At 42.0% G+C, this 22,719-nt stretch overlaps 1 protein-coding gene across 2 annotated transcripts in view; it reads left to right on the forward strand.

The window, feature by feature from the left end:
* The window catches only part of CDH13 (cadherin 13), a 1,164,519-nt gene that overhangs the window by 208,571 nt on the left and 933,229 nt on the right, over positions 1 to 22,719 (forward strand). The gene's annotated exons all lie outside the window — the stretch shown is intronic.

The following is a 22,719-nucleotide window of genomic DNA, read 5'->3' on the forward strand; positions in this document are numbered from 1 at the left end:
TAAAATCCTTAATTTTGCCTCTTGGCCCACAAAACCTAACATATATACTACTGGCTTTTTAAGAAAAAGTTTGCTCAGGCCTGCTCTGGAGTCATCAAAGCCACATATATAATTTTAAATTTTCTAATAGCTCTGCTAAAAGAAGTAAAAAGAAACAGGTGATGTTAATTGTAGTGTGTTTTCTTTAACCCAATATATTCAAGTAGTATCACTGCAACGTGTAGGTAATATAGAAATTGCGAATGAAATATTTTACATTCTTTTTTCATACCACGTCTTTAAAATCCAGTGTGCATTTTGCACTTAACAGCACCTCTTAATTTGGACTCACCACATTTCAGGGGTTTAATAGGCACATGTGACCGGTGGCAGCCGCATTGGACAGTGGCAGCTCTAGAGAGCTGGAACCAATTTATGCTCCTTCTGACATTCACAGGGAATGCTCTGTATAAATCTTGGTCTCTTCTTCCTTTTTAAGGTCACATAGCACCTGGATTTAAACTCCAAAGCTACCCCAGTTTTAGCTGGAGGGACCACATTCCAAGCTGCAAATATCGTACCCACCCAGCAAATTTCCTGGGATGTGCTTCCTGGGGAAAGTGAATTCAGTTGCTGTAGCCCTTGATTTGATAAAATGCTCCTCTTTCTGGCCTTACCCTTGCCCAATCATTTCCAATTCCGCTGCTGGTTATTTAACACGCCAGGGGCAGTAGGTGCATACAGTCCTATGCTCCCAGCTTATGAGGAAATGCTCTGTCGCTCCACAGGCCTAATCAGCGGCCTCCCTGCTCCTGTTCTCCAGATAGAAGTTTCCCTAGTTTTGCTGGTCTCAACTCATGCACAGGAGGAAGCCAGAAGTGCCCTGCTGTGATGATCAATCCATATGCATGCTTGCCTCCAGCAAACCAAGGACATTTAATTCTTGGCCAGAGTCTCATCAGCTCCATCAGTCTATGACAATAAAATGAATATATGTCTTGATCACACCAGGAAGTCTCTGCTACCAACACCCCCAGGAGAAAACAGCTCCAGGCTCTTGAGGCTCCTCATGTAGCAAAGCCTCATCGCTCAGGTCCCGCATGTCAGAATTTGCCATGATTCACTCACAGCATGTGTCATATGTATCCGGTAGAATGTTTGAAATGCATTCTTCCCATGTGGCTTTTCAGGGCCCTAAGTGTGAATATGAACTTTGCATGTGAAAGATGCTTCATTTTGCATTTTGTTTGTTTGTTTTTGTTTTTTTGAGATGGAGTTTCACTCTTGTTGCCCAGACTGGAGTGCAGTGGCGCCCAGGCTGGAGCGCAGTGGCGAGATCTCGGCTCACTGCAATCTCCACCTGCTGGGTTCAAGCGATTCTCCTGCCTTAGCTTCCCAAGTAGCTGGGATTACAGGTGCCCACCACCACGCCCAGTTATTTTTCTGTATTTTTAGTAGAGACTGGGTTTCGCCATGTTAAGCAGGCTGGTCTTGAATGCTGACCTCAGGTGATCCACCCGCCTTGGCCTCCCAAAGTGCTAGGATTACAGGCACGAGCCACTGTGCCTGGCCAAGACATAATTATTAACATTAACGATGTTCATCTCAATATACTGCCTAAAATTACGTGATATGCCAAAGTGGGTGTATGTATCCCACTTTGAGGAATACTGATGAGAAAGGATGTTAGGCCTACAGAGATCTTCATCTTCAGAAGAGCACAGATAAGTTCTGGAATAATGGAAATGACAGCGTGTTGGCATTTTTTACTGCTGCCTTCAAACAGCAGACATCACAGCCCACGATGATGAGCCTGCTGATGCCGACTTCCTGCATTCTGTGGTACACCCGGGCTCAGCTTAGAAAGGCTCTACCCCAACTCATACTTCTTCATGGCAAGATGAGGTGAATTCATTTCTACACATAGTCATTCTAATCTGCATTTTCATAACCCACCTTTCCATTCTCCAAGTTTGACTTTCATTTTTAGGACAGAGTTATTCAGTCGGTGAATATGCAGTCCCTTTAAAGGGATATTTATCACCCTTGAAGAATCTTATTGCCAAATCTTAATAGTCTTTCTTATAACAAAGGCTCAAATTCACTATCAAGATTAAGAGGTGGAGCTTGAATGAGCTTTGCTGGAGCATCTCATGATAAAATAGATTAAAGTCTTAAAATGGGCAACCCATCGAGGTGGAAGTCAAACAAATATGCAAAAGCATCCCTGTATTTTCCGCAGGCAGTTTGGGCACTGCGGGTGAGCCCAGAGGGTGAATGGTGGGAAGTGGGAGTTAGGCCACGTGGATTTTCCCTCAGGCTCAGTGGGGTGACCTCCCATGAGAAGCTGAAACTATCTTAATTACTTTGTCTGTAAAATAGTGGTGGTGAGGATGGGGAGAGTTTGCCTACCTCAGAGGCTTGTGGTGAGGATTACGGGGAAAAGTCCATGTAAAGTGCTCCCCCCTGGTTTCTGGCACAGAACAAATGAATGAAATTCAGATCCATCATTTATGTCAGAGGTCCCCAAGACCACCCCCAGGTTCCTTGATCCCCAAGTCCTAGGAAGTCCTAGAGGTCCCCAAGGCCACCCCCAGGTTCCTTGATCCCCAAGGAGGACTCATGGTTAAGATTTATTACGGTGAAAATATACAAAATGAAATCAGCAAAGGGCAAAGGCCTGTGAGCGAAGTCTGGAGGAAATCAGTTTCAAGATTTCCACAATCCCCTCCCAATGCAGTCACACAGGATGTGCTTAACTCCCCCAAGCAACATATAGTGACACCGTGTGTGAAATGGTTTCTACGAGGGAAGCTCACTGGAGGCTCAGTGCCCGAGTTTTTACTGGGAGCTCATCGAGCTGGTCACATAGGCAGCCTCTGCCTGATACATAGCAACATTCCTGACTCCCGGAAGAAAAGCAAGAGTTCAGCATAAACTGAATAGTTCATACAAACATTAGGCACTTGGAGCCACTCTTACCAGTTATGGGCATGGGAATACTCTCCAAACCCAAGTTCCCAGATGCCAGCCAAGGGCCAACCTTTCAAGCAGGCCTTTCCAACATTGCAGTCTGCAATCTGCTTCGTAACTCTTTTCTGCCCAGGACTAGAGGTCATAAGGCCCCTACTAACTCTCTGGCTTCATCCCCAGTACTACCTGTTAACCAACCTGACATTCCTCCCATCACCCCGCAGATCCTGGCCCCAAAGCCTTACCTTGGTGCTAGCAGCTGCCTCCGTTTTGAAAGCTCTTCCCCCGAGTTCTCCATGACCAAGTCCTCACCCTTTTCATTGCAGATGCTTGCGTGTTCCCATCACTGAGTTCTAATTTCTCTAATGGAATTATCATTCCAAAGTTATCCTTTGTCCTTCTTTTATTCTTGTTCATGGGTATCTCCACTAGAAGGAGGATATATTTTTCTGGCAGAAGAACATGCCCATCCTATTTATTGTGTTATCACTAGTGTCCACTATAGGGATGGACAGGTGGTAGGTGTTCAATATTTGCCTCATGGATATTGGGAATTACTATATTTATTGTTCTGTGTCCTAAAGAACAAATGAAGCCCCCACATCCTTCCTGTTTATTGACTTAAAGTATTGTCTTTGAATGTTGAAAAAAGTTTTTAGAAAATACTGAACTTACAGGGAAATTCACCAAAGTAATAGTAATATCATGAAGATGCTCATTGCTTCTGGGCTTTCCAAATCTCATCTTTCCTCAGTTGTGCCTTCTCTGCATGAGCCTAATTTGAAAAAAACCTGGTTCACAGAGGGCTGCTTAAGAAGTTGATGGTTTTGTTTATACTCAAAGTCATTGTGGGGACCTCTATTTTCACCTTTTTTGGCCTAGGTTGTCCCAGTACTTCTCTCATTCTGTGATTGATGTCATAGGTGACAAGTGTGATGGGTCACTTCACTGGCCTCTCCAGGCTGTTTATTCTTTAGCTGACTTCACCTTGCTCTGGCCTTATATAAAGGTCCCTGCCCTCTGGCTTTCAGTGGGTTCAGCCCACAAGTCTGCAAACTTTCTCAAAGGGCCAGATAATAAATTTTCAGACTTTGCAGGCCATCTAGTCTCTGGGCAGCTACACTACTCTACTCTGCCATTGTAGCATGAAAGCAGACATACACAATAGGTAAACCAATGAGCATGGTCGTGTTCCAATAAAACTTTATTTACAAAAACTGACAATAGGCTAATATGTGGCCCGTGGGCTTTGATTTGCCAATCAATGGTTTAGCCAGTGGAGGATTGGGACAAGAACTCAGAGGGAGAGAGGAGAATAAATCTCTGCAGGCTGCTGTGTCCTTCCATTGGGGGTTACAGTTCTTGCCAGGGAGCCCCCTCCATGTGGCTGCGTCTTTTGGGTCTGGAAATTGTTTCCTCCCCTGGCCCTCTAGGCTTAGATGTGGGAAAGGTGCCCCATTATTACTGGCATGTTGCTTTATGCTGTGGGCCCCTTTTCCTTGACTCTGACTGTACTTTTGCTGGTTCCTGCATCCATCTCTTGTCACATAGCTCAATTTGCGTGTGCCATCAGTTTCCTGCTGGGATTAAGAAACCTGGCAGTGCAGGGTTTCCTGGGATATGGGACCTCTAAAACCGAAAGCTAGACAGTCCCAGTAAATCAGGATGATTAATCTCCCTAACTGGAACCCAGCCCTATCTCCTCCCTTGGCCCTGCTCCAATTACCTTCATTCTGGCCCTCAGTACCCCCAACTTGGATAACGGCTTTGCTGGCCAATGAATAAATACAATGGCCAGATGGAGTCTGTGGCCATCGCCATGTGCACCTCTCTGCTAGGGTTTATTTGCCCTTGGAACAAAGACTGTAGCTGATGTTTGACAAGCCAAGGAGACTCTAGTGTAGTCCCCCAGCCTACTGTAGAGGCTCTTCACATTATCATATTTTATACTGCATAATTTTTGGAGATGATCCCTTTTCTTCCAAATTCTAGTACAGGAGAGGTATGCTATTTTTCCATAAGAATAATCAGACTTACTTTGAAAGAGCAGTAGGATTAGCAGACACTTTGAAATATTACATTAATCCAGCTTGGGTTGAAAATATCCAAAGGACTGACTCATGAAATTTCAGGTAATTGAACTTCTGGACTCAAACAGACATGAGAAGAAAAAGTTATGTTCCTTCAAACTGTTTCAGCTCAGATGATTTTTTCCTTTTTAGTTCAAAACCTGACAAAGGTTTGCTTGATGAGAAGAAGAGACCACCTTCCCCACAATGAAAGTTAACGCTGTAATGATAATAGGAGGGCTTATGACTGAATCTGTATTCAGATACACCGATTTTGTTTGCTTTCAGTGGCAAGCAGGTTTAGGAGGTTAGAGAAGAGGGTGATGTTTTGATACTGTGGTGAAGCCGAGGAGGGTGATGTCCTTAGTCTGAGGAGACCAACATGAAGCCACCTTTATCGCCCTAAAATGTCTCTGCCTTCAAACAAGTGGGCTAAAGAGGGAGGGCCTGATGGTCTGAAAAGGAAAAAAAAATAACTTGGCCAGGTGTGGTGGCTCACACCTGTAATCCCAGAACTTTGGGAGGCCAAGGTGGGCAGATCATTTGAGGTCAGGAGTTTGAGACCAGCCTGACCAACATGGTGAAACCTCGTCTCTACTAAAAACACGAAAGAAATAGCCAGGTATGGTGGCACGTGCCTGTAACCCCAGCTACTTGGCAGGCTGAGGCAGGAGAATTCCTTAAACTCGGGAGGCGGAGGTTGCAGTGAGCTGAGACCACTCCACTGCACTGCAGCCTGGGTGATGGAGTGAGAATCCATCTCAAAAAAAAAAAAAAAAAGAAAAAAACTTGCATAATGGAGCAGGCTAATTCAGGTTCCCAGGATCTAGATGACAGTAAATATGGAAGCTGCTTTAAGGAGATATTGGAGACATTTTAATGGTGGTGGCAGTTTCATTGTAACACAAATGACTTCTCTGCAGCTGTTCAAGGAAGACTCTTTTCCTATGAGTGTTGGTAGATGAAGAGTGGAAACTCAGGTGCTTGGCAAGGTCAGAAAGTTAGTGTCAATGAGTGAGGAAGCTTGGGTAGAAGAAAAGTCTGTATGAAGACATAAGTACAAACCAAAAATCACTTTTAGTTGACTATGAGGCAAACAGCAGTGCAACTGTGATGACAGAAGGCAAATGGTACTTGCTGGGGACACATGGGATGCATGGCCTATGGACATCTAGAAATGAGGCCTGTCCATCCGGAGGTCATCCTTACCATCCACGGAGCGTTGCCCTGTTTGACTCCAAGCTCAAAGCTGTCCCAAATCCAGACGCTCAGTGAAAATCCCTGATATTTGAATGGCAGCCTCTACAAGCTAAAGGCCATCTAGCAGATACAGTGGCCATATGGGACCTGCCAGCCATGATTTTTTGCAGCCTCTCTGTTAGTGCTTGCTTGCCCTTGGAACAAAGCCTGTGGCTGGTGTTTAACTATCATGGGAGATACTAGTGTGGCTGAAAAGTCTGTGTTCTGAACAGTACTATGGCACTATAGACAAACTTTCAAGGTCAAATTGATTATCCTGTAGTTTAGCAAAGCAGCAGCTCCCTAATTATGTCAGGAGGCAGGATTATCTCTGATCATTTGAGCTAGGACTCCAGATAAAACATCAAAAGCAATATTTAAATAACACACAGCCATGGTTAAGGATTCATTGCATTTTCTCTTACTATAAAACCAAAATTGTGGTGGCCCATTTTGTTCCATTACTGGAAGGGTTTTCCAGGCTGTTTTAACTCATACATAGTGTGACCCTTTCCCTTATTACAAAATTTCACTCTGGGAAAGAGCAAAGCTGTACTTTGTGGTACAGTGTTATGATGGTTTATGTTCATGAAGGTCCTACAAAAATTCAGAAACATTCTTAATCCAAGTGATCTAGAAATAGGAACTGGAATACCTACTGTGCTGGAGCTGCTTAACCCATGAAAGACAGTTGTACACAGCTCTTCACAACTCCGTATTCAGTGATTTCACATTAGTAGCTTGAAATTAGCCATGATGGGAGCATTTATGCCCTGGACATTGTCAAAACTCACAAATCAAGTCATTTATTTCTTGGGGAGCTGGTCATTAAACACTCACTAGGATGCCCTTGGGTACCCCTCACTGCTAGAAGAATTCCCTCCCTCCCTGTATTTCTCCCTTGAAATCTGAGCCAGTCTTGCATTCTACTTATATGTGTATATATACACACACACACATATATATATACACATATATGTATACACACACACATTCCTATCTTCTCAAAAATTCTTGCCTTTTAAGAAGTTGTTATCAAAGACAAGGAATTTTTTAATCATGAGGGTAGCTCAATCTTGAGACATCTGAGTCCTTCTGAGTAGTAACCAGTAGCTGCACCAAAGAGACAGTTCAAGGACTACAAATGATGGTAACCCTTGAATTTCAAGTCCTTGGGAGTTCAAGGCCTATCCTCATTTGTAGTTCTTCACACTGTACCACTCTTTATTTGTTTAAAATATAAGAGTGCACAGGCAAAAATTAGCTAAATGGGAGTTGTTCAGAACAGTGCTTTCTCCAATGACTTTACTCACCCGTCCTTGAGGACTCAGTTAATTCTAATCTCTATTTTGCTGTTTCTATGAGGTCAGAAGTCCCCAACTTTTTGGCACTAGGACTGGTTTCATGGAAGACAATTTTCCCATGTACCAGGGACATGGGGGAGGGGAGGATTTGGGGATGATTCAAGCACATTACATTTATTGTACACTTTATTTCTATTATTATTACCTTATAATATATAATGAAATAGTTATACAACTCACCAGAGTGTAGAATCAGTGGGAGCCCTGAGCTTGTTTTCCTGCAACTAGACAGTCTCATCTAGGATGATGGGAGACAGTGACAGATCATCAGGCATTAGATTTTCTGAAGGAGCATGCAACCTAGATCCGTTACATGTGCGGTTCACGAAGCTCCTGGAAGACTGTAATGTTATTGCTGGTCTAACAGAGGTGGAGCTCAGGTGGTAATGCAAGTGCTGGGGAGCAGCCAGAAATACAGACGCAGCTCCACTCATGGGCCCGCCACTCATCTCTTGCTGTGTGGTCCGGTTCCTAAAAGGCTGCAGATGGATACCCATCCATCGCTTGGGGGTTGGGCATCCTTGTATTAGATTACTAACTCCACCCTTAAACTTTTTAAGTTGTGTTTTCAAAGAAGGTATCAGCATGTCAGTCTTTCCTATAATGTTCTGTGTTTCTTGAAGATAGGGACCTTGCCTTTTTGTGTATATTGACAATTAGTGTGTATATTGTCTTGGCACTGACACACAGTAGGCAGTCAGTAGATGTTACTTGCATCAATGCATGAGTCCTTCAGAATACATCCAATTGGCATTCAGTGAGCAACTGTTCAAATTCCTTTTAATTCAGGATGGTCAAATGTTTGTATGAACATTTGGGGAAACATCTTAACTGTCTACCAGGCAGTTAGATTTTAAAGAAAAGACGCGTATTCATATACTCCGACCCAGGGGAAGATATGTGGCATTCTGCTTAACATAATCAGTTCCTTGCTTTCCACACCAATTTGTGCTTGATTTGTTTCTTTTCTTCTAGAACTTTTCAGAGTGAGAACCTTTAGCAGAAAAAAAACAGCTTAACAAGATAGACATTTTAGTTCAATAGAAGAATTTTTCTGGTGTGAAAAAGAAAATTACAAAAAGGACTTTGCTTCTGAAAGATAATTAATAAAAACCTTCCCATGTGATGACAAATCTGACATCTTGTCTAATGTCTGGCAGAGAAGAAAGTGTTGAGAGCTGCACAGTTGGAATAAAATGTTCCACTTCACAGCAAGGCCGGGTAGGATCTGATAATTATTTCTAGGCAACAGAAGTTCATAGTCTAATTGTTAAATTGACACAACACCAGGCCTGGCTCTGTGACTATGCACCACCAGTGAGGTCTTCGTTTAGGCTTTCCTGATTTCATAGGTAAATATTGCCAGGAATGTGGGTGATCATGGAATGACTCCCTCGTGGATATTTTGGGCTACAGCTGTACTTATAGAACTTTCCTTTCCCTCTTGTAAGCTTCTCATGGGTTGTGGTAGGCTGAGTAATGGTCCCGTAATAAGTCTACATCCTAATTTTCAGAATGTGTGAAGGTTACCTGTATGACCCAGATGAGTATGATGTAATCACAAGCTTATAGAAGGGAAGTAGGAGGAGCCAGAGTTAGAAACAGAAGACGACGTGATGAAGGAAGAGAGACAGAGGAAAACAGGTGAGAAGAGGCCATGCTGCTGGCTTGAAAGAAGAAGGAGCCTGTGAACTAAAGGATGTAGATGACCTAGCTGGAGAAAACACATTCTCCTGAAGGAGTTCAGCCCTGTGGCTTCAGACTTTAGAACTATAAGGTAATAAAACTCTGGGAGGCTGAGTCGGGCAGATCACAAGGTCAGGAGGTCAAGACCATCCTGGCTAACACGGTGAAACCGCCTCTCTACTAAAAATACAAAAAAATAGCCTGGCGTGATGGCGGGCGCCTGTAGTCCCAGCTACTCGGGAGGCTGAGGCAGGAGAATGGCGTGAACCCGGAAGGCGGAGCTTGCAGTGAGCCGAGATCGCGCCACTGCACTCCAGCCTGGGCGACAGTGTGACACTGTGTCTCAGGGAAAAAGAAAAAAAAAAAGAACTATAAGGTAATAAAGTTTTGTTTTTTTTTTTTTTTTTTTTTTTTGTATTTTTAGTGGAGATGGAATTTCACCACGTTAGCCAGATTGGTCTTGATCTCCTGACTTTGTGATCCGCCTGCCTCAGTCCTCCAAAGTGCTGGGATTACAGGCGTGGGGCACCGCGCCTGGCCAATAAAGTATTTTTAAGCCTCTCAGATTTTAGAACTTTGTTACAGCAGCACTATGAAATTGATACATGGGGGCATGTTTTCCTGAAATCAGAGCCTGAGAGGAGAACCAGGTACAGGTAGTTTTCTCTGGGAGGTGATCCAGGAAGCAGGAGTAAGGAAGGATGAGAAGGCAGGAAAGGAGAGAGAACCAATGTATTAAGGAATCCTTGAGCTCACTGCTGTAGACAGCCAGAGGTCAGTGCACAGGGACCTCGAGATGCACAGGGAATGACTCTCAGACGTGTCTGTCTGCAAGAAGGCAGGTGGGAGCATTCAGCCAGCTGTCATTTCCAATGCACTGAGGGCTGTCCACAGGAGCATTAACTCCCCCTCCTTTCCCATCTCTGCTTTTCCTCACATTAGCCAAGCTCCTGCAGTGTAGGAGAAAGAGCCAAAGCAGCATGCAAAGAGACTGAGGGCACTCTAAGGGGCAAGCCTGACTTCTTTAGAAACTCATCGCAGCAGCAACTGAGATCAGAGGTTGGCTGAGGTATTGGCTGCAGCCACCAGCATCATCCTCTATTGGGCTGACCCCTCAGATTACAGACCTATTCATTTACTGTTTCCCATCTTTTGTCTCTGTGGATTCAAGGTTTCTTGGTGTAGACCAGACAAGGTTCCCAGTGCCTGCCACATGGTAGGCATTCATTCTTTTCTCAGTTGAACTCCCTGAGGCTACTAAGGCCCACCCAAGAGTACCTCATATAGGGGCTCCTTTGTTTGACTTAAGGGAAACAGGTATTATTTGGCATTCGACATCACTAATTTAATTACAAAAAATTCATAAATAGATGCAAATACCACCAACCCTGAGCAGGCACATCCTCTGGTTTCTCCTAAGGGCCAGCCAGCAAGCCAGGCATTCCCAGTGCAGTAAGTTAAATTCTTACAAAACTGTATTTTTCCTTTTAAGTTTTCCAAGTGAGCCCAGTGGCTTAATCCTGGAATCTTAATAGTAAAGAGTTAATTCCATTTAGACAAAAATTGTGATTTCACTGAGTGAATTGTTCTTGGCTCTGTTTTATCCACACTGAAGGAGGGCATGCATGAGTCCTATTTTGAGACAAAACACCTTCAAATAATCTGGAAAACAACCCAGAGTTTATTTCTGCCAAATGGCTCCCTGTTTCTTGAACTGGCATGCTATGGTGTTTGCATTGACCAAACTTCTGCGTGGAGCCTTTGTTCTTAGAGGTTGTCATGTGAAAAGTTTCAATCATCTTTCTAATATGTCCTTGTCTGTGACATGGTCCCAGTCCTTATTTTCATCCAAAGAGCATGTTGTTCCTTCTTCTTTATTTCCACAATACTTTATACATACCCTCTATATTAATATAACTATAATATTAATGTATACTTATTATATAAGAAATATATATCAGCTATCAATATAAATAATAACTAGCACATAACACCTACTGTGAGCCAGTTTCTGTCCTCGAACATTTGATTTGTGTTGACTCATTGACTCCTACAACCAATGGGAGTAGACACAATTATTAGTTGTGTTTTGCAAATGAGGAAACTAAGGCAAAGAGAATTTAAGTAACTTGCTCAGGGTCACATAGAAACTAACTGGAAAAATTGAGATTTGGACCCAGTTACTCTAGCCTGCGAATCTTTACTCTGAGCTACTTTTTAACTGATTCTCAATGTATAGTCACATAGGTTGTAGTTTATTATATGTCCATGTGTCTGTCTTTCCTTCTAGATAATAAGTTTTTTAAGGGTTTTATTCATTTTTCTATCTCTAGTATCTAGGCCAGAGCCTGGCAGATAATAGAAATGTTAAATTTCCACTAAGAAAATCAATTTTAAAATGAACCTGATGATGCTGTCATAATGGCAGATCAAAATGTCCCATAACTTGAAAGAGGCAATTACTAAAACAATAGCAAAAAATAAAATAAAACAAAATAAAATAAAAAATGAGAGACAATGCTTATTTATGCCAAGGAGAGGAGCACTTAGGACACTCATTGCCACATCCTGACTCTGACAGCCTTGTCAAAGCATTCCAAAGTCATGACCTTCCCTTATTCTCCCTTCCTTCCCCACCTCGCCTTCAAATTCCCTCTCCTATTCCTTTCTAACTCCTCTATTTTGCCCTCTTCATTGGTTTTCCCAAATTATATTAACATGTTAAAATACCAAGTAAAGGGAACCCATATTTTCTGAGTGTCTATTGTGGGGCCAGGCTATAGTAGACTGCATTAGTTCCCAATGGCTGCTGTAACAAATGACCACAAATTTAGCAATTTAAAACGAACATAGTATTGTACAGTTTTGAATGTCAGAAGTTCAAAATGGGCTTCACTGGACTAAAATCAAGGTGTTGGCAGCGATGCATTCTTTTCTGGAGTCTCATGGGGAGAATTCCCTTTATGCCATCTCCAGTTTCTAGGGGCCACCCACATTCCTTGGCTCCTGGCCCCTTCCTCCATCTTCAAAGTCAGCAATGTGGGGCTGAGTTCATCTCATAACATATCACTCTGCCGTCACCTTCATCATCACATCTCTTTCTCTTATCCTTTCTTCCATTTTCAAAGATACTTGTGATCACGTTGGGTTTATGTGATTACGTAATCCAGGATAAGCATGCTGTTTTAATGTTAGCTGATTCCCAACCTTAATTACCCTTTGCCATGTAATCTAACATATTCACAGGTCCTGGGGAGTAGGGTGAGGACATCTTTAGGGGACTACTGTCTATTCTGTTTGCGTTATCTCATTAAAGCTTCCCAGTGACCATTTCTCTAGCAAAGAGCATGTGAAGGCCAGTCACTCTGAATTAATTTACCAAAAGCCAGAGAAATCACCACACAGCCAGAATTTGGACTTAGGTTAGTTTTGGCTTTTTGCCCCATGCTTTTCCTTGTTTTATTGTTTTCTTGTGCTTCACTTTTTTTTTTTTGTACTTCACAGATACTATATGTTTTACAAATTGAAGATTTGTGGTGTTGAAGTCAAAATAAAAATGTAGAGATGAATCTCTAAATTTAGCTTTTCATTTGGGAAGAAAGACTTGCAATTTGGGGCATTTATGCAGATTAGATAGTCTTTGGTATGTTCAAAGAACAAAGAGAAAGTTGGAGGTTTTGTAACAATGAAAAATGTTATGTATTGCTCTTTGAGAAAGTTCATTGACACTAGTAAGGTTCTGGGAAGCTGGCAAGCTTCAGCTGGTGAGTGGCATCAGTGAGAAAATTAGTCCTGGAGTTGCAGCAAATTATCTTGAAGCTATAGATAAAACTGGGTTCAGGTTACAGCAGCCAGGCTTGCAGAGAATTACATTGTTGGAGCAATGCTTTGTGTCCCTAGTGTGTTTTTGCCTGGCTTCTTGACTTTACTTTAGTTGGGTATGACAAGAATAACCCAATTTGTAGGATCAACTTTCACCTTGACAACTCTGCACTGAGCAAGTTTATGGGTGCTGTTTTTCCAACAGTATGTGATCACTTTGTGTCTCTGTCTCATGTTTTGATAATTCTCCTGGTTTCTTTCCTTTTTTTAAATTATTACTTTGTCTATTTTGGTGATGTCTGATCAGTGACCTTTGATGTTACGATTGTGATTTTTTTTTTTTGGTGGGGGGAGGCACCACAAACTGTGCCCATATAAGATGCCAAAGTTAATTGATAAGTGCGTGTTCTGACTGTTGCACCAACTGGCCCTTTACTCATCTGTCTCCTTCTCCTCCAAACATCCTATTTCCTGAAACACAGCAATATTGAAGTTAGGCCAATGAATAAGCCTACAATAAAGTACTTTCTTTGCCTCTAAGTGTTCAAGAGAAAGGAGGAGTTGCATGTCTCTCTCTTTAAATCAAACCTAGAAATGATTAAGCTAAGTGAGGAAGGCATGTCAAAAGCTGAGGTAGGCTGAAAGCTAGGTTTCTTGTGCCGAAGAGTAAAGTTGTGAATGCAAAGGAAAAGTTCCTGAAGGAAACTAAATGTGCTACTCCACTGAACATATGAATGATAAGAAAGTAAGACAGCCTTATTGCTGACATGGAGAAAGTTTTAGTGGTCTGAATAGATGATCAAACCAGCTGCAACGTTCCCTCAAACCAAAGCCTAATCCTGAGCAAGGCTTTAACTCTTTTCAATTTTCTGAAGGCTGAGAGGTGAAGAAGCTGCAGGAGAAAAGTTGGAAGCTAGTAGAGGTTAGTGTGTGACATTTAAGTAAAGAAACCATCCCTATAACATAAAAGTGTCAGGTGAAAGCCGGGCACAGTGGCTCACACCTGTGATTCCAGCACTTTCGGAGACCAAAGCAGGTGGATCACGAGGTCAGGAGAGCAACACCATCCTGGCCAACATGGTGAAGCCCTGTCTCTACTAAAAATACAAAAATTAGCTGGGTGTGGCGGCACGTACCTGTAATACCAGCTACTCGGGAGGCCAAGGCAGGAGAATCGCTTGAACCAGGGAGTAGGAGGTTTCAGTGAGCTGAGATCACACCACTGCACTCCAGCCTGGTGACAGAGTGAGACTCCGTCTCAAAAAAAACAAATAAATAAAATAAAGTGTGAGGTGAAGCAGGAAGTGCTGATATAGAAGCTGCAGCAAGTCATCCAGAAGATCTAGCTAAGATCATTGATGAAGGTGGATACATTAAATAATACATTTTCTACGTGGTTAAAACATTCTTATACTGGATGAAGATCCCATCTAGGACTTTCATAGCTAGAGAGAAGAAGTAAAGGACAAGCAAACTCTTTTGTCTGGGACTAATGCAACTGATGACTTTAAGTTGAAGCCAATGCTTATTCACCATTGCAAACATCTTAGGGCCCTTAAGAATTATGCTGAATCTACTCTGCCTGTGCTCGACAAAAGGAACAACAAAGCCTGGATGACAGTACATCTGTTTACAACATGATTTATTCAATATTTTAAGCCCACTATTGAGAACTGCTGCTCAGAAAACTATATTCCCTTCAAATCTTACTGTTCATTGACAATGTACCTGGACATCCAAAAGTTTTAATGGAGGTATATAAGGAGATTAGTGTTGTTTTCACACCTGCTAATATAATTTCCATTTTTCAGCCTGTGAATCAAGAAGAAATATTGAGTTTCAAGTCTTACTATTAAAGAAATACATTTTATAAGGCTACAGCTTCTAAAGATTGTGATTCCTCTGATGGATCAGGACAAAATGAGTCAAAGACCTGCTGAAAAGGATTCACCATTCTAGCTGCCCACTAAGAACATTTGTGATTCATGGGGGGTGGTTAAAATGTCAAAAATAACAGGAGTTTAGAAGATGTTGATTTCAATCCTCATGGATGATTTTGAGAGGTTCAAGACTTCAGTAGAGGAAGGAAGTGCAGATGTGGTCGAAATAGCAAGAGAACTAGAATTAGAAGTAGAGCTTGAATATGTGTGTGAATTGCTGCAAGCTCATGATAAAAATGTGAATGGATGAGGAGCTGCTTCTTATGGATGAGCTAAGAAAGTGGTTTCTTGAGATGGAATCTAATTCTGGTGAAGATGCTGTGAACATTGTTGAAAAGACAATAAAGGATTTAGAATCGTACCTAAACTTAGTTGATAAAGCAGCAGCAGGGTTTGAGAGGACTGCTTTCTATTTTGAAAAAAAGTTCTCGTGTGGGTTAGATGCTACCAAATAGCATTACATGCTATAGAGAAATCATTCACGAAAGGAAGAGTCGATAGATTGGCAAACCTCGTTGTTTTCTTATTTTAAGAAATTGCCACAGCCTCCCCAACCTTCGCAACCACCACCCTCATCACTCAGCAGCCATCAAAATGGAGGCAAGACCCTCACCAGCAAAAAGACAACCACTTGTTGAAGGCTCAGAGATCATTAGCATTTTTTAGTAAAAACGTATTTTTAAATTAAGGTATGTACATTGTTTTTAGAAATAATGCTATTGCATACTTAATAGGCTACATTATAGTATAAACGTAACTTTTATATGCACTGGGAAGCCAAAAAGTTCATGTGACTCACTTTATTGTAATATTTGTTTTATTGCTATAGTCTGGAACCGAACCTGCAGTATCTCCGAGGGATGCCTGTACATGCAGCTTCCCTATTTACAGTTTGAGGAGAATATGTTGGGTAGCATCTTTTAGAAATAAAGTCTAGGATGTTGCTTCAAATTTTGTGTGAAAGCAACAATAGGGCCAGGTGCGGTGGCTCATGCCTGTAATCCTAGCCCTTTGGGAGGCTGAGGCGGGCGAATCACAAGGTCAGGAGTTCGAGACCAGCCTGGCCAACATGGTGAAACCCCGTCTCTACTAAAAATACAAAAAATTACCTGGGCATAGTGGCGGATGCCTGTAATCCCAGCTACTCAGGAGACTGAGGCAGGAAAATTGCTTGAACCCTGGAGGCGGAGGGTGCAGTGAGCCAAGAGTCCACCTCTGTACTCCATCCTGGGTGACAGAGTGAGACTTCGTCTCAAAAAAAAAAAAAAGGAAAAAGAAAGCAACAATGGGACCGACCAAACTAAAAGCAGTCTCCCCTTTTACCTCCCCAAGAACTGTAAAACCATTTGTAAGTGTCTGTGACCTTAATGATCTACAAGGTGTCAGGTTTTCTGTGTTCCTGGGGCTGTAAAATACCAGGAACATTTTAAGGAGGTCAGACTCAGCAGGGGCATGGACATGAGTACATGCACATGTGTGTACGTGTGTGTGTGTGTGTGCATGCACATGTCCTGGAATGCTACATTGCTCCATGCTTTCCCTGTAGGCAGTGTGCCTTTGTAAACCCTTCCAGGACTCGGGTTTGTGCTCCCTGGGAGGATAAAGAATTAATCAAAATACACTGCTGTGATATTTTTACATCCTGCAAGTCAGAGGCAGTATCCTTCCTTCCTCACAAATCTAAGACCCTCCAAAATGATCTCAATACACTGACTTTAATAAGAGTAAACCAGAGGTGTTTTATGGCGGGGATAAAGTAACTATCAACCAACACTAATGACAAGAAAGCAAAAAGATTTGGAGAGAGGAAAGCATAAAGGATCCCAGAGACACTGGGGTGTTGGTTTGGAAAATACTTTCTTGGAGCTGGTTTAAGAGGGGATGGAACCTGAGGGTGTTCTCAACCTGGTGAGATTAATTATTTGTGGCAGGAAGTTTCTCTCTTTATTTGTGGCTGCTTTGGAGACAGTTGTGTCATGTTTTTCTTCAGTCCTGATATTTTTCACTGGCCTCTGGGATATATCTGTGATGTCAGTGGTATCAAAGACTTTTCTGCCCTTGTTCCATGGATGTTTAGTGTACAGTCAGCTGCTGCAACAAACACCACCAAATCTCAGTGACTTTGCACAGCGTTCCGTGGATGTGTCTTGTGGGGCGGTTCTCCCGAGTAACTGTCTTCTGTGCAATGAGTGATTCTGGGCTCTTTCTATTGGATGACTCTGCCACCTTGGGAGTCCTTACTTCTTATTTCCATGGATAGGAGAAGAGAAGATATCATGCAGGACATTCAGGGGCCATGTCTAGAAGACATGAGAATCCTTCCACCCTTATTCTGTTGGCCAGTGCTTAGTCACATGTCTAAAATTGTAATGGAGCAGCAGCACCATGTCCTATTGTGACAAGTAGCCAGAGACTAATCTCAATGACAGTTCTTATAGCTTGAAAAGGTATTTGCAAAATCTAAAGCAAAAGTTGCCAACTCGAATGCCTAGATGTCGAAGCCAGTGTTTAACTGAATTGAGTGAGCAGAAACAAGAACCAGTGAGTGGTGCGAGAAGGAAAGCTTGGAGAGGGGCACTCTACGTAACATGACAATTTAACTTGATGACAGACTTCTCTGGCTAAACTAACCACATCTGCTGGCCACATCCATCCCTTATGCTGCCAGTTGGCAACCTACAGTATGGGAGAGAAAAAGAAAAAATCCTTTCTCTGGAAGCAAACTCCAAAGTTGGCTATATTCTTGAATCAGTACCTGTCAGGATAAACAAAAACCCTTTCTTTTTAAGAAAGAAAGAAAGTTCTGTACTACAGCAAATAAATGGAAGCTAAAAAGAAAACCTGGTATAAAGAGTGTGATTTAAGAATTTGCTTCCTGTGCATACATTTAGGGTAGTGGCTCTTGCATGGAAGAGAGATCTCTGAGCTGCTATTTTAAAGGATGCTTGGTGTCCTACAGAGGTTAACACAACTCAATCATATCAGGCCCTGATGTTCTGATGGTGCAGCTGATCCTGAGATGCAAATACCCCATGATCTTCTACTGTCTGATTCCCTGCTATGTCCCTGTGTGTAGTCTAAACAGTCTATTCACTGAACAGCTTTTTATTAACAACAAAAGTAATAATATGTTGGTAATATTTTGTCAATGTCTACCCTGGAGAATATCAGTGAATCATGAACATGGATTTAAATATAATACATAGAAATAATAATAGCAGGCATTTATTGAGCAAGTACTATGTACCAGGAACTACTTAAGGCTCTTTACAATAATTAACTCACTTAATCCTCATAACGGGTAAGATACCATTACTCCTGCTTTTCAGCTTAGAAAACTGAGACACAGAAGGTCACTTGCCCAAGGATAGCCTGCTGGTAAACGAGATTCACAATGAACCAACGTGGCTTAAACCTGTGCTTATAGTCCGTCTGAGACGTGAATCTTTGTAGCAGGCTGATGGTAATTTTTAGATAATAGAAATCTTTTGTTAATCATAGAATATGATTATTGCTGTGCTTTCAAAGGTGTCTTGGTTACCTCTCATTTCTTAGGTACTCACTGATGCATAAATGGACAAACATGTCGTAGAGTAAGACTATGATTGCCATGGCATTAAAGATAAATTTGGAATGATGCTCAGGGCATATAATCTAGAAAATTTACAGAGTATTTGGGGAAAACTATGTCCAGGTAGTATCTTTATGCATGTGACATCTCATAATATTGGAGAAAGGGCTTACCTGGTTTTGGAGTAATGTCCAAGTACAAATTCTTACAGCAATGAGGGGTGCTGCTTTACTGCTTTCCATCCCCTTACCAAAGTTACTGTGAATGAAATTGAAGAGTGGATATCGGTGGCAAGTTCAAGCATAGATACTGTTTTGAATTCTCTTAAGAAACTAAAGGGCAAGGCTGGGCTTGATGGCTTATGCCTGTAATCCTAGAACTTTGGGAGGCCGAGGCAGGCGGATCAAGAGGTCAGGATATCGAGACCACCCTGGCCAACATGGTGAAACTTTGTATCTACTAAAAAAGATACAGAAAATTAGCTAGGCATGGTGGCGGGCGCCTGCAGTCACAGCTACTTGGGAGGCTGAGGCAGGAGAATGGCATGAACCCAGGAGGCGGGGCTTGCAGTGAGCCAAGATCGTGCCACTGCACTCCAACCTGGGTGACAGAGCAAGGCTCTGTCTCAAAAAAAAAAAAAAAAAAGTAAAAAGAAATCAGAAGACAATAGCAGTAACTAGAACATTCTACTATTATTGACTAGTAAGATATTTAGCTTTTGGGGAAGTCCTAAATTAGCCTGGAATCATTTTTAAATGCAGTTTTGTAATTTCAGTGATGTGTTACATGAAACTCAAAGAGCCACAAAATAATTCACGTGTAAGTGAAGAGTGTGTTGGTTTCAAAGATGAGTCTGCATTCTTCTCGCTTTATGCAGATAATTCTTAATCATCTTTGAGATCCCAGCAGAAATGTCTCTTTTGTGGTTTTGCTTTCCTTGATGCTCTAGATGAAGTTAGACTTCCCTATACCCCAACTTTTACATGCTCCCAGAGAGATCTATATTTTCCTTTCAAGTTAAATTTTAATCTTGGTGAATCACTTAAATTATGATTTGTTAATGCCTCTTTTCTTTTTGAGACCATAATTATATTTAACAATTATTGACTCCTTATCCTGTGTGGCACTTTTCTCATTGCTTTGGACAATGTGTAGCAAAGTCCTCACTGAATCCCAGGAGTCTAATAGGTATTTGTGAATGAGGAGTGAGTGAGTGAATGAATGAATGATTTGACTAATTCTTACCTCACTAAGTCACCCCTGGCCCAGGCGGGTACTGTGTACCTTTATGTTACAAATCATTTAACTTTAATTTTGACTGGTAGGTGAAGTGTCCCAAGAATTTGTAAAGATAAAACTGTGCCTTTGGGGGTTCTCCTACTGCTCCCCTCTTCCCTAAGAGTCAGCAGCTGGAAAAGGTTTATTTATTTTTTTTATTTTGTAACTCTAGAGGAATCCTGAATGGGCCCTGCAAAGTAATCTCAGAGACTGAGCCACAGATAGACAAAGATGGAGAACACAGCTCACCTGCAGAGTGCTGTTTCTCATCACTAACTGTGCTTTCTCTCAGTCCTGACTTTTTATCCTGAGGATTCTGGGAGAAATTTCACCTTCTTTACTTCCTACAGGATATCCAGTTTCCTGGTCTGGGAGCTGAGAGCAGAATTAGCCAATTGGAAGGTTAACGCATAATTGTAGGCACTGGGTGTTTGGAGGAGACCCTTGACCATTTGCTATTTAACTGAATTAATGTTGGCCAGTTATAGATTTTCTGTTTACAAAATTGCCAGCAGATTTTTCTGACTCCTGGATCTGCATCCTGTTTATGTGCCACTTGGGATGCCAGCATTTTGATTGCTTCCAGAGCGATCTAACCAGAGCCTGCTCTCAAGACAAGGGAATCCATGATTCACAAGCGGAACCGTACAGATGCCAGACCACAGCGTTCTTTTCACTTTGATTTGAGGGAGATGATGTTGGTCAGGGTGATGACTCCCCCATTTCAATTTCTCTGATGTTGTTCAGGCCAGCCACACGGTGAACCTCCTGAGATTGATTCTTGCTCCCTTCTTTGGGGTTCAGTGCATTTCAGAGGGCTGCTATTTAGAGAGAAGCCCTGGTTCCACAGCTTCCAACCTTTTGACACTGCTTTGAGTTCTCTGGTGGGGATGATAATGAATTTTCTTCAACTGTCTGTGTGCAGTGGTTAGGATTTTGAGGTCTGATATTGAAGTTTTGTTTTCTAAGAAACACACAGAGTCGAGGATTTGAGTGCAAGTAATTTGAGTGATGGCAGAAATTGATTTAAGAAAAATACTAGCTGGGGCCGGGCACGGTGGCTCACGCCTGTAATCCCAGCACTTTGGGAGGCTGAGGCGGGTGGATCACGAGGTCAGCAGATCGAGACCATCCTGGCGAACACTGTGAAACCCCGTCTCTACTAAAAATACAAAAAATTAGCCGTGTATGGTGGCGGGCGCCTGTAGTCCCAGTTACTCGGGAGGCTGAGGCAGGAGAATGGCGTGAACCCGGGGGCGGAGTTGCCTTGAGCCGAGATCGCGCCACTGCACTCCAGCCTGGAAGACAGAGCGAGACTCCATCTCCAAAAAAAAAAAAAAAAAAAAAACAAGAAAAGAAAAGAAAAATACTAGCTGGGTGCTCACGCCTGTAGTCTTGGCACTTTGGGAAGTCGAGGTGGGTGGATCACTTAAGCTCAGGAGTTTGAGAGCAGCCTGAGCAACATAGTGAAACCTCCTCAGTACAAAAAATAGAAAAATTAGCTGGGCATGGTGACGAGTGCCTGTATTCTCAGCTACTTGGGAGGCTGAGGTGGGAGGATCGCTTGAGCCCAGGAGGTTGGGTCTGCAGTGAGCCACAGTTGCACTCCAGCCTGGGCAACATGGCAAGACTCGATCTCAAAAAAAAAAAAAAAAGAAAAAAAGAAACTTTAAAAGTTAAAAAAAAATAGAAAAAATACCAATAGGGAATGAGGAAATAAGTCAGGGAAGAGAAGGAAGGTAATGAATGTGAGTTATCAAGCTAGATTCCCTGGTGGACTTTGGCACTCAATCCCAGGTGGAAACTGGGAGACAAAATGCGTATCTCCAAGTGATCTCACCAGAGGGGTGAGGGAATTGGGATCTTTACATACCATTCCCCATCAGTTATTGGTTAAGGGCCACTCCCAGGATGTTAATTTCCAAACACTCTCTTCTGACACTATGCTCAGATAAAATACCCTTCCACAAGTTTTAGAGACATATCTCTTACAAAGAAGAAAAAATGCAAAGTCCTGCACGTCGACACAGAAGGTCTGAGGGGAATGGGTAGGACTCTGACAGAGTTCCTTTGAGGACACTTGAACCTAGATTCAGATGCTGGCTTCACCCATTCCAACTGTATGTTCTTGGGCAAGCTTGTTAACCTTTCTAGAATTTCGAGTTCGTCTTCTATAAAATATACCTTATAACAATACACATTTCATAGGCCTGCTGTGGAGATGATGCATACGGTGAGTTTAGCACATTAATGGCCAAATAATAAGGGCTCAAAAGTGGTAGCTTTCATTTGTTAAGTGTTATGGAGCCTCTTCTCTGTCCCAGTAAGTGTGGTAAGTGCTCAGTAGAACCAGTGTTTGGTTGTTGGGGGGAGGTAATCCCTGTTTTTATGGCCTTATAGCCTTTGCGTACTAAACCTTCAGACCATTTCTTATTTCACTAAGTTACACCTTGCCCAGGAGAGAATCATATACATCTCATACATTATGTTCCAATTCATGTAACCTAAATTTTTGACCATTGGATGAAGTGTCTTAAGCATCTGCAAAGACAGAACTGTGCCTTTGAAAGCAATTGTAAATTTTAAGTTTTATAGTAGCCAAGTTTACAAAAGGAATAAGAAACTGGTGAAATTAATTTTAATAACATATATTTAACTTCATATGTAAAATATTGTCATTTCAACATGTAATTAATATGAAATTATTGACTATTTTACATTCTTTTCCTTATTTAGACATTGAAATCCAATGTGTATTTTATACTTACAACATGTCAATTTCAGACCTATGACTGTTA

The sequence above is a fragment of the Pan troglodytes genome, chromosome 18 (genome assembly GCF_028858775.2).
Source record: "Pan troglodytes isolate AG18354 chromosome 18, NHGRI_mPanTro3-v2.0_pri, whole genome shotgun sequence".
NCBI classification, from domain to species: Eukaryota; Metazoa; Chordata; class Mammalia; order Primates; family Hominidae; genus Pan; species Pan troglodytes.